The sequence below is a fragment of the Pan paniscus genome, chromosome 14, assembly GCF_029289425.2.
Source record: "Pan paniscus chromosome 14, NHGRI_mPanPan1-v2.0_pri, whole genome shotgun sequence".
Lineage (NCBI taxonomy): Eukaryota > Metazoa > Chordata > Mammalia > Primates > Hominidae > Pan > Pan paniscus.
This window is the reverse complement of record NC_073263.2, coordinates 92,395,586-92,409,534: the sequence shown is the minus strand read 5'-3', so window position 1 is coordinate 92,409,534 and position 13,949 is coordinate 92,395,586.

The following is a 13,949-nucleotide window of genomic DNA, read 5'->3' as shown; positions in this document are numbered from 1 at the left end:
TCATGGAAATATTTTTCTGAAAAAAGAAATCAATTCACAACAGAAATAAATTATAACAATATTGTAGTGCACAGAGGATTTGTGTGGCTTTAAACAGCATATTTTTGTACCTGTAAAAAACCACAGGCAACTATTGCCCATTTTAAAACAGGGTTCTTAGTTCTTCTGTTGTTATGTTGTTTGAGTTCCTTATATGTTTTGGATATTAAACCCTTATCAGATGCAGTTTACAAAAAATATTCTCCTATTCTGCAGGTTGTCTCTTTGCTCTGTTGTTTCCTTTACCATTTAAAAGCTTTTTTGTTTGACGTAATGTCATTTATCTATATTTACTTTGGTTGCCTGTGCTTTTAAGGTTTTATCTAAAAAAAAAATCCTTATCTAGACCAATGTCATGAAGCTTTTCCCTGTGTTTTCTTCTAGTAATTTCATAGTTTGGGGTCTCACATTTAAGTCTTCAATCCATTATGAGTTACTTTTTGCATACGGTAGGAGATAGGATAGGGTCTAGTTTTCTTGTTCTGCCTGTGTATATCCAGTTTTCTCAGCACCATTTTTTGAAGAGATTGCCCTTTCTGCATCGTGTGTACTTGGCACACTTGTCAAATATCCACTGGTTTAGATGTATTGGTTTATTTCTGGATTTCCTATTTCGTTCCACTGGCCTATGTATCTACTTTTTATGCCAGTAGCATGCTGTTTTGGTTACTAAAACTTTGTAGTATGTTTTGAAGTCAGAAGTATGATGCCACCACCTTTCTTCTTTTGCTCAGGATTTCTTTGTCTATTCATGGGCTTTGTGGTTCCATATGAGTCTTAGGATTTTTTTTATGTCCATCAAGAATGCCATTGGTATTTAGATAGGAATTGCATTGAATCTGTAGCTTGCTTTGTATATTATGAATATTTTAAACAATATTACTTCTTCCAAAAAAAAGAAGACATACAAATGGCCAAGAGGCATATGAAAAAGTTCTCAACAACACTAATTATTAGCAAAATGCAAATCAAAACTACCATGAGATATCTCCTCACTACAGTCAGAATGGCTACTATCAAAAAATCAAAAGGTACACAAACAAGCGCTAGCAAGGATCTGGAGAAAAGGGAACCCTTACACACTGCTGGTAGGAATGTAAATTAGTACAGCCATTATCAAAAACTCAGAAAAAAAACAGAACTACTATATGATCCAGCAACTCCACTACTGGCTATTCATCTAAATTAAATAAAATCAGTTTGTCAATGAGATATCTATATTCATGTTTATTACAGCATTATTCATAATAGCCATGATATGAAATCAACCTAAATGTCCGTCAATGAATAAATGGATACAGAAAATATGGTATATATACATAATGGAGTACTATTCATCCATACAAAAAATGAAATCTTGTTATTCGCAGCAACATGCAAAAACTTGGGAGACGTCATGTTAAGTGAAATAAGCCAGGCACAGAGGACAAATACTGCATGATCTCATTCACATACGGAATCTAAAAAGTTGTTCTCATAGAAGTAGAGAGTAGAATCGTGGTTAACAGAAGAAGGGGAAGGACAAGGGAAGGTGGGATGGTGAAAGATTGGTAAATGGGTACAAAGTTACAGTTAGTTAAGAAAAATAAATTCTGGTGTTCTACTGCATAGTAAAATAACTGGCATTAACAACAATATATTGTACATTTCAAAATAGCTAGAAGAGAGGTTACTGAATGTTCTCATCACAAATACATTATAAATGTTTAAGGGAATTGATATGCTAGTTACACTGATTTAATAATTATATAATTTATACATGTATCAAAACATCATGTTGTACCCCATAAATACGTACAATTATTATATGTCAATCACAAGTTTCAGATAAAACCCCACAGAAAGCTAGTGCAGTTTCCTGAGGAAATAAAATATCAAAGGAGGTTTGTAATAGAGATCGGGAGTTGCATTCAAATGGAATAAATCATATATTCTATTTCTGCCCACTAACATCAGGGAAATTTTCCAATGCAATAAGAATTCAATAAATTTATAAACTATTACTAGAGCATGCAGGCCTCTTGTTTTTAAGTGTGTATAAAGATTGTTTACTAGCTGGAAGAGGTAACTCATGCCTGTAATCCTAGTATTTTGGAAGGGTGAGGTGGGCAGGTTGCTTGAGCCCAGGAGTTCAAGATCAGCCTGGGTAACATGGTGAAACCTGGTCTCTACAAAAAATGCAAAAACTAGCTGAGCATAGTGGCAGACACCTGTGGTCTCAGCTACTCAAGAGGCTGAGGTGGGAGGACTGCTTGAGCTTCAGGAGGTCGGGGATGCAGTGAGCCAAGATTGTGCCACTGAACTTCAGCCTGGGTGACAGAGCAAACCCTGTCACAAAAAAACAAAAAAAGTTAAAAAACGATTTTTTACTGGTACTTAAAATGTAAAAAATTAATAACTTAATAACTACAATTTTTGTAACTATTTACTTTTACTGATTTTTATTCACCAGTCCAAATATAGCACATGGGGAAAATAGATAGATGAAGAAATATAAAACCAGACTTTTAAGTTTGTTTTTAAGATCTGCAGCTGAGATGTGAGATAGAGGAGCTTAGCCTAAAGGAAATGCATTTGTTTCTGTGTCACTGCTCATAAATCTAGTTATACTTTTCTTTTCTTTCATTCTCAACTTTCCAGATGAGAAAAGTTTTACTAAGATAAGAGAATATATTTTTTATGTATCCTTTAGAGCAGCTTTCTGGATAGAAATATAAGCAGTTGCATTTTTAAATAAGTGGTTTTGTTAAACAAACTATAGTCATCAATAAATTCACCTACCTTTGCTTAAACTCAGCATCGTGCAAAGAAACATATTTGGTTTCCAATGCCAACTATACTTTTGAGTTCTTGAATGAGCAGCCATTGATTCTAGAATCAATCCTTTGGGCTGCTTTATTGGAGTAATCACTTAAGGCTAGGACAGTTTGTTTTTTCCAAGTTCAGGATTCATCTAGGCAGGTTTTAGGAATTACTTCGTATTATATTGAGTATACTCATATAAATATATTGCAAATAAAATATAATTTGTAATTCATTTCTGATAAAGTTCATCTGAAGATAAATTACCCTTGAACAACATGGGTTTGATCAGCATGGGTCCACTTATATGCAGTTTTTTCAATAAATATATTGGAAATTTTTTGGAGATTTGTGACAATTTGAGAAAACACGCAGATGAACTGCATAACCTAAAAAGTCAGAAAATTAAGAGAAAGTTAGGTATGTCATTAATGCATAAAATATACGTAGATACTAGTTTATTTGTTAAATTGACTATGTATTTGTTAAATTGACCAGTAAATCTTCTGGTCAACAGTGGGCTATTAGTTCTAAGTTTTGGGGAACTCAGAAGATATATACAGATTTTTTACTGCATAAGAGTGGCACCCCAATCCCTGCATTGTTCAATGGTCAACTGTATTGCTATTTTACTATTAAAATTATCTCATAAATATTGATGAAATCATTGATTTAACTGATAATTCATTGTACATGGCATCAGAGTCAGTCCACAAGGGGGCTCCCTTGCTCTAATTTTCAGAATTTTCCCTTAAAATGGATTATGACACTTTGGAAGATTTTTTTATCTTTGCAAAAGAATTTAATAAACCAATTTTAAATGCACCAGAAACTCTGAAATATATTAATGGGTCACATTAACCTGAAAGAAAGAAGTACAGCCTCCACACTCTCTGGGGCATGTCATTTTCCTTAGTGAAAAACTTTCTTCACTGAATGTCATCTTGGTAGTCAACTATGACAAAGTTGTGCTTCTCTAAGTTGTGCAAAACCAACTATATCACTGATTGCCTAAACACTGCAAGACAAATAACATAATTGCAATGGTTAAGATCTGTAAGACCTTCAGGATTTCCAAATGACAAATGCTATTTCAAATGGGCAGCCACATAGCACACAAAACTAGACTTTTGGTTTATAAAAACATTTTTATAACATCTTTTTTAAAAAAGAAAAATAATCCTATTTATTCCTTCAATAAAATAAGATTTGAAAGCATTTGAAAATATCTAGTCAACTAAGCATCTGTTAGTTACTTTTTCAGGAATGCCACTGTTTATTCTGTTTGGTTCAGAAAAATATTTGAGTGCTGGTTTCATCGCAAATACTGCTTTGAAAACCAGAGAAGTTTTTAAACTTCTCTGATATCCCAAGCAGCTCACAGTTTCCAAGTGGAGAGTGAAACAGAAACAATCATACAGCAAAATGATGGGGGTGCTGAATAATACAGGGGGTTTTGCATCTTGATAAGCCAGAAAAGAAGACTGAATTTACCTCAGGTTTAAATATATCTGAATATAATGCATTATTTGACCTTTTTTAAGGCAAATACTTGTTGCTTCTTTTGCCTTGTACCAGTTGATGTGCTTCATAATATTTGCACATCCTCTTATATCATCCTTCCTCATACCGTGCAGTGGGTGTGACCATTAGCTTCCATTTCAGGCCTTTGAGCACCATTATTTCCCCTGTCAACAATGGAGGACTGATTAATCCCGACGCCCAGTTCGGCCTCTAGGTGGTGCACAAGTCTTTTTTGTTGTAAAGCTGACATCACACCTCTGATTAGTCTCTCTTTTCTTAACAAAGAAATTTCTCAGAAAACACTGCTATAGGCTTTCAAGTCTCACAAGATTCCATGAGTAGCAACCAATTCACAGGAGGAATAAAACATATGATGGGAAGGTTTTTGTTTTTGTTTTAGGATGGAGTCTAGCCCTGTCACCCAGGTTGGAGTGCAGTGGCACCGTCTTGGCTCACTGCAACCTCCACCTCCCGGTCCCTGTTCAAGCAATTCTCCTGTCTCCCGAGTAGCTGGGATTACAGGGGCCGGCCACCATGCCCAGCTAATTTTTGTATTTTTAGTAGAGATGTGGTTTCGCCATGTTGGCCAGGGTGGTCTCAAACTGACCTCAGGTGATCCACCTGCCTCGGCCTCCCAAAGTCCTGGGATTACAGGCGTGAGCCACCGCGTCCAGCCTGATGGGAAGTTTTGTGTTACCAAGAGCAACACTAAAATCACTGAAATGTTTTTAAAAGGGGGGAAGGATAGAAACAGGGTAGAAGAATGGTTGCTAAGACTGGTGGAAAGGGAAGTGGGGAGCTGTTTGTCGAAGAGTACAAAGTTTCAGTTGTGCAAGATGAATCAGCTCTGGAGATCTAATGTACACAGAGTGGTGACTGTAGCTAACAATACAGTATTGTGTACTTGACATATGCTTAGATCTGAAGTGTTCTCACCACACACACACACACACACACAGTAACCATGCAAGTGACAGATATGTTAATTTGCTCGATTGTGGGATCATTTCACAATGTATATGTTTATCAAAAGGTCAAGTTGTAGATCTTAGATATACACAATTACTATTTGTCAATTATACCTCAGTAAAGCTGAACAAAAAGAGGGGTGTTGGGGGATATTGAACTTTTGGAATGATAGATATGAGCTGACCATGGAAGGTAAGCTCTAGAACGTCAAGGATCTTTGTCTTTTTCTTTCCCCATTTTTGTATCTCTAGCACCTAGTTTATAGTAAACATTCAAAAATTACTTGTTTAATAATTTGCATCCCTAACACATTTCCTTTTAAGACTCAGAGAGTGAATATTTTTGAGTTTGTTGGCCATACAGATTGTATAGCAGCTATCCAACTGCAGTCTTCATGAGAAACTAGCATAGCCAATATAAGAAAATGCATCGTTCTGTTCCAGTAAAACTTCTTTTACAAAAACAGCTGGGTAGCCTACTAGCAGTGGCTTGCCAAACCCTGGTCTGGACTCTTCTACTTCTGCTAATGCAGTTCCTTGGGTGTTCAACATTTTAGAAATTGATACTTCAAGCTTGTGAAAAAGAGATACTATGGCCGTGTGGAATCATGCCTTGAAAATTACATTAGAACTTTTTGCTTATATGAGAGATCAATAGAAATGATGAATTCATGATTATTATCTATATTTCTCTCTTTTGGAGGTTGTGATTCTTTTGTGAGCACCACTAATTATATTGGAAGAGTCTCTCCAATCCCATATTTCATGTTGGTCATAGCTTTGGGAATAAGCAGTAATCTCTCGTGGGGTAGAATAAGTAGAGGTCTTTCCCATCCGCTTGTTTTCAGTTTAAATGTTTATTTGCCCTATAACTGTAATATTTTCATTACCAGAATCACTTAGAAAAAAACATACAATAACAAAATCTGCCTCAAAACTTTGCTCTATTTATTTAATTCAGCAAGAAAGACTATGAGCCTCAGGATACGTAAGTTTTACTGTACTTCTTAAAGAACTAAACTTTAGTTCTTTAAAGTTCAGTGGCAAACCCTGCTTTTGTGATTCCACATTCTCTCAGCCACTGCATCCACACCTTCAACCCCTGCATGTCACTGCAGTAAGTGTTGATGAAGAAAAGGTGCAACGACCACAACAACAACCCTCCACAGACAGAGATACCCTCGAAAAGAGAACAAGGATGCACTAAGATCCTCTGCTTCTAATTTATTAATGTTTTTTACATTGTATCAGTTAAGTTTTCTGTGTCAACTTGTCTGAGCCATGGGATGTCCAGGTATTTATTTGAATATAATTCTGAGTGTTTAATATTTGAATTGGCAGACGAAGTGGAGGAGATTGCCCTTTCTAATGTGGGCGGACCTCATTCAATCAGTTGAAGGCCTAAATAGAACAGCATGGCATAAGTTCTACCTAGTAACACCTGAAGGCCTTCAAAGTGCGATATCAGCTTATTTCCTGCTTTGGACTGAAACTAAGCCATAGGCACTTGTGGGTTTCCAGCTTTCTAACTCACCCAGCAGATCTTGGGACTTGCCAGCCTGCATAATCATATGAGTCAATTCCTTACAATAAATTTCTTTCTACATCTTATTGATTGTTTCTCTGAACAACCCTGACACATCATCTCTCTTTAAATATAGATATGTTAAATATATTATATATATATATAATACGTACATATATACACATATGTGTGTGTGTGCGTGTGTGTGTGTGTGTATGTGTATATATATATATATATATATATATATATGAAAGGAACGTGCTACTCCCATGGAGAGGAAAATGTGGTTGGTATCCTAAATTGGAACATCAATGTTTTCCTAGTATACTCTGATAAAGCCAAATTATAAATATGTTTAACATTTTCATATTTTTATAGAAAATAAACATTATAAAAACATTTTCAAAATAGAAGAACATTCAACCTTCCACACAATTCGCTAACAACCCTTGGGAGACCATACAGAAGCAGTTTATACATCACGATCTCCCTCGTTCTTTTTAGCTTGTTGCCCTATTTCTTAAGGTTTAGACTGATTTTTTTTTAAGTCTCTGGCTTGTGGATATATGCTGATTTGTTTCATTTATTTAATGGAAATTAAACAAATTAAATAAACAGAAAGACATTGAAAAGCACTGACATTAGTGATGAGCTTAAAGAAACCAAGACATTTGGTTGAAATAAGGTGCTATTGAAATATCTGGAACGAAAAAACACTTTGTATTTCAAGGCTGTTTAGAAAACAAGGCATAAATCTTTTCTTGATAAGAGGAACAAATCAATAGAAAACAAAACACATGTATATGTTTCTGATAGCATTACAAATGGGGACTAGAACACATAGGTCAACCTATTGTTCAGGAAAAGCCATTCAGCTCTGTTGTGTACAGAGAATATAATTCAGGAATTTTCATAATGTTTGAAGTACTTCTTTTTTTTAAGTATCTCTAACCTCTCCTCTGAGTTGAAAATTTGATAGGTTATCTTACTTTTTAACAGTTAGATTTCCCTGCAAAGTGCTGAAACAGAAAAAGAGCACATTGTCTCTACTTATAATTGAGGAAAAACTATGTTGACATTCATTGTCACTAGACAAAGTCATTTTTTTAAGAACAGGTAAATAACTAGAAAATATGGAACTGTAGCAACGAGGGAAGAAAATAACTGTGATCCCACATATTGAATATTAAACCAATAGGTAAGGATAAAAGAGTTATGAGCCTATAGATTATGCAGTGAAGCAAATTTCTATCAGATCTTGACTTGGTTTATACCTTTGTTAGTAAGAAAAATAACAAAAAATTATCTTTACATTATACTCTCTCTTCTATTATAATGGAGAGTTTCTTTTCTTCTTTTATAGTTCTGCTGAAAAATCATAGTGATTTGCTACTTGAAACAGAATTAACATTGTGAAAGAATGAATTCCTCACTAAAACTTTTTTAGCTCCATACTATGGATAGACATAATGTGTGTGGTTCTGAAAGCAATTGTACATAAAAGCAGAGAAAGGCGTGTGTCCTACTTTCCCTCTTCTGAGGCCCAGTAGAGCTCAGCCTTGCAAAGCAAGCCTCCATCACTTCACTTCATGTATTTACTTGTTTTTAAATCTATACATAATAATTTTACATACCTATAGGGTGAATGTGATATTTCCATACATCTGTAGATGGTATAATGATTAAATCAGGGTAATTAACACATTCTTTACCTAAAACATTTATTAATTCTTTGTTCTCCATAACCTCCTTTTAAAGTGGATTTTGGGAGGCTGGGCGAGGTGGCTCACACCTGTAATTTATGAAGGTAATTTTTATAAAGGTAAAATTTATAAAGGTAATCAGAAGAGTGGGTTTGCAAAACCATGACCAATTCTTAAGAAGTTCTCTTCAGAAATCAGAAAAGTGACTGAAAGATGGTCTATATGGAGCAGTTTCAATATGCTAGAGGAACATCTGAATGATCTCTAACTTACTGATTTTGTAATATTATTCACAGGAAGAATATTATTTATGTAATGGCTTTTTTCCCCAAAAGGGTGAACCTTTCCACCTATTTTTACAATGTCGCTTTAGTAATAATAACTAAATTCCCACATTTAATAGAAGTGAAGGGCAACATACAGGCCCAGGATCCATCTTTAGGTGGTAACACGTCTACATTCATCAGTCCTCTGCTATATATAACGGTTACCTTATCATACCAGAGTTTGTGTAGACACCTATAGGATGCTGTGGGAAAGGGGATGTTAGACTGAGCACAAGGACACCTGAATTCTAGTACTGTATTCACCTATTTTTGGACTGTGGATGACCAAAGGTAACTGAAACCATGGAAAGCAAAACCCGTGGATAAGTGGGGAACTACGGTACAGGTTCTTCTAACTTGTTCTGTGACGCTTGGCAAGTTTACCAATTTCTATGAGACGATCATTTTTTTTTTCTTTTCTTATTTTAATACAGGGCTTGGTCTTGTCTTGAGTAATGGTTTTCAATCTTTGACGTTCAAGGCCCCTGAAAGTTCTTCAGAAGTGTCTTGAAGATGAGCCATTCTGGGGGAAAATACATCTGGTCTGCTTGAGCCAGAGTGATTCTACTTGTAGTTATTTTTCATATTGGCATCTATAAAAGGAATAGATTGGCATCTATAATTGGAATAAGCAATTCACTAGTAAAACCTTCTATAGCCACTTTTTCCATAGTCTCTGTAGTCTGTTTAGCTGTATGAATGTGTTAATTATTTCCTATATTGATGAATTTAGAAATAAAGTAAAACAATAATAAAAAACCAGTCTACATAGTACTTACCAAATGCAAGGACTCTTTTTAAGAGCTTGAAATAAGGTAACACACTTATATTTCACAGAAAACCTACAAGAATAGTCTTATACATATTCCCACTTGCAGATGAGAAAGTGGAGTGTTTAATTTACTTGCTTAAGTTCAAATCCAGGCCTGCTGCGCCTATATTCTATCTCTTAACCCTACCCTGTTGCCAGGACCCGGCTGCATTGCAGCGAGACACATATAGGATGGTAGGGACTGGAGAGTCCATTTCTAACCATACAGGTTTATTTAACTCAAGATTTTGTTTTTGTGTTCTTAGGGTTTGTGTACATTATTTACATTAGAGAAAACAAAAATGGAAAGATTTATGTGTGGAGCCATTTCTCTGTGACATAAACATTTGACACCATTTGTCTCATCTTTGCTGCAGCTGAAGGAACAAATGTTTGTGAAGAAGCGGCTTTGAAAATCGAAGATAATTCGGTTGAGATTTTCATAGATGCCTTATTTCTGACATTTTAAAAAATCTGTATGACCTTGGACAAATTATTTAATGTCTCTGAACTTATATTTCCTCATCAATTCTATCTTGGGATTATATTTGAAAAGTCCACCTACTGAATTTTCTATAATGAGATATAAAAGTATACACTATAACTTGTAAAACTTTAATATTTCTTATTCCTTTTCCTCCTCTCCTCTTCCTCTTTCTATTCTTTTCTCGTTTTGATTATGATGGTGACGTGGCTAAAAGTAATTTTTCTACTTACCAGATATTTATCTTGAATGGATCTTGTTTAAAAGCACTTAATTTATCCTTCAAAACTTTTCTTGCTGAAGATACTAATGCAAAGTTTGTGTGTTAGAGATAATTTGGATATCCTTCTAGCAAATCAGTCAGCTTCATGTCCTCTTCCAAGTAACTGGAGAAAACATCCTAAGAGTTGTATTAAGGCCATGGGCTATGAATCTACTCTTTTGAAACTATTTCCTCCTCTTTTGTTATTCAGAGATACTTGACAGCCATTTAATAATCTCAAAAGAAAAACAAAGTTGGTGGATTGATAATAGGTCCACAGAGAACTTTCGACATCTTCCTAGGATTCCTAATATCCCTCTATTGTTGAAGAGTGTCCATGGTGTGAGGGCTTAGCAATAATTCATGCCATGCCTCACCCTTTTTCCTTTGATTATGCTTTCATTTATTTTTGTGATGTGCTCCTCTTTCTCTTATTCCTACTAATTCTTCAAGGCTAGTGTTTCCCTTTCTGACCATTCCTAGATTCTCACAATTCAGGCATGGTCTCAAGATTGAGGTCTCAAGACTCCTGGATGGCCTCACAATCCTTTTGTCACATTTCCTTTATTGAACTTGTCACATAGTATTATAATTAACTTATATTGAATATTTCTCCTGAAACTGGCCATTTGCTTCTCAAGAGAAATGACTATGTCATAAATATATTTGTGTACTCTCTTTGCATCACATAGTGCCTGATACCTAATGGAAGATCAGACAATGTGTGAATCAGTTAATGGTTATGTCAAAACCCAAACCCGTTACCTGCATCAATTCCACTTGCTTATTCCATTGCTTACTCTAGAGCAAGCATAAATGCTCTGGAGTTGTTTTATTTTTAGACTGAATTCTACTCTACAATGTTGGCACTGATGGATGCCAGACTATTTAAGAAAATAATGTTTTTTGTGCCTGCTCTGATGGCACTTGAACTTTTTATTAATGATTTTAATAAAATTGAAACAACCAGTAAATAATTGGTGATTTGAGAAATTCCTGACTTCCCATTTTTTTCAGTAATTTAAATTATTGATATTATTTGCTATAGTGCTGGCAATTTAACCAAGTGTCCTGCCAAGTTAGTAATTAAAATATAAATTGGTTTTATGAATCAAAGTACTTCCTTTCTGGATAAATAAATCCTCAGAAACACTGGCAGTTGGCATCAACTGTATTTGTAAAGTCAAATGAGAAAACATTAGTTGCAATTGTAGAAAGACTAACGATTAGAGGTGTTCAGGTTTGTATTGACAGAATTACTCTAAACAGAGATAGTCTAGTCTAAACACTATCATCTATTGTGATAAAATTTGCCAGAAACCCTGCACTATCAAGCATTTTTTTCTTCATATTCGTCCATTTTAAAAATCAGACAATCCAGCATCCAAATGCTTGTGTTGATTTATAAATCTATTATTTCAAACTCAGGGAAATAAGCATGTCTCCTAATGGTCACGTTATCTTTCTATCTGTGTCACGCTTACGTTACATAGATGACGCGTGGTAGATGTACTACACTAAAAACATTGGATGACCTCAGCATCAGATGTAGGATGATACTGCCTCAAAACGTTAATTTTAAACACTCAACATTCGTGTTCCACAGGGAACTAGGTAGAGTTTCCTTTCCTCCTACCTATTAGATAATGGGAATGGAGACAACCTTGAGGCATTAATTCCTTAGAAAGAAAACCGGGTTCTAAAATGAGGAGTACTAGAGAGTGAGTAGAGAGTGAGACTTTTCAGAGGGGCTTAGGGTAGGGATTCGTAGTGAGAATCTGGAGATGTGAAAAGGGAATGAAAGCTGTAAGTATCAGAACACGAGACACGGTTCACCACCATATGAATATAGTTGCTTTTTAAATTTTCCTAACATTTCTCTTCGCCCTTACTAAGAATAGAAAGGGGAAGGGATAAGTGACAGAACAGGGGATCTTTCTCTCCTTTTCAGTCATATCCTTGTTGAGGTTGATTTGACCGAATATGACTCTTGTAAGAATAGTTCTAGTTCATGGTGTATGGATACTTTCCTTCCCAAAATATCATTTAGGTCTTACCTTTTCCTTCTAGTTTTGCTGAAAGTCAACTAGAACATTCCAACTACCTCTCCTTTTAAATAAAATTAGATTCAGACCCTTTCTTCTAGTCATTAATGTGCTATCTCTGGTGGTCTGGTGTCTCTTCTGCAAATTGCAGCCTAAATATGGAGAGAAGAAGCTGGCACTCTTATGGTGAGATTGTATGCAGGGCTTTTATACCTGGACCAGAGGTTCTCTATCCCTACTCCTTTATTTAATCTTTTATAGTTTAGGACTAGTAACCCATGCACATAGTATATGATTTAGTCCACGTGTGTTTAAAAAAGTTTCTCAAATTGATTAGGCTAGGAAAAGTGATGAGATTAAAAATTAAGTTCACTTCAGAAAACAGAAAGGGAGGATCCTGACTGGACTATTGTCATGGGCCCATTATCTGGCAACCCAAGTAGACATAGGTGATTAGATTCTAAGAGTGAAGTATGAATCCAAGAATAAAAGTGTTAAGGAAAATAATCCATCTCTGTTATTTATCAAATGTTGACATCTTGGTGCAATAGCTCTTTGGATGTAGAACCAGCTATGTTCACCTCGCTACAGAGACTAATACCCTAGAATAATGTGCTACATGGCTAGGCCACCCGAAGCCTTCAAAATGCCAGAGGCAGTGTTTGTATGTAGCGGTGTGTGTGTGTGTGCACACGCATGCACATGTGTGTGCATGCATGTGCACACATTATAGCATTTTAGGTAGGTGTTGTGCTCTTACAGGAAGAGAGAGAAAAACAGAGGGATAGAAGACAATGGCAGAGAGAACAGGGAGCAGCAGATTCCATTGTGAGGTCATCATAGCTGAGTGCTAAAGGGATCTAAATATTGAAGTGAGGAAGACAAATGATAGACGGATGAAGGTGCTCTTCTTTTCTGCTAGTTTAAACTTATCATTATAGCTACACAAATGCTGTCATTCAATCTGGATCTTAATTAAAGAGAGAGAGAGAAAGAGACAGTGACTGGATGTGGGGTATAGCAAAGAGAGCTCAGTAATATGAACTCGAATTGCAAAGTTAGTGGATAGAGGGTAAGAATTCACTCTCTCATATACCCAGAGATACAGAACTGTTCATGCAGCTGCAGGATAGACATGTCATTTTTAGGTAACATAAATCTAGACAAATGGGAGAGATGGCTTGCAGTATCGAAATCAGAAGTAGTTTCAATAGGAGGAAGCAATATTACATTTTTCCTTTAAAATAGGCTGTATTTACTATTTAAAAATGTTTATTACTATTAATAATAAACTAGGTGAAGATATGCATATTATTTGGGTAACCTGTCAAGTTTCCTACCCTAAACTATTATAATTCTCTCCCAAAATTTCTTAACAAACTCCCTTAAGGTCAAATGGAAACCTCCAGAGGTCTCAAGCCAACAGAAGCAACATATATGTGAAGGGTTATTTCAGAAAG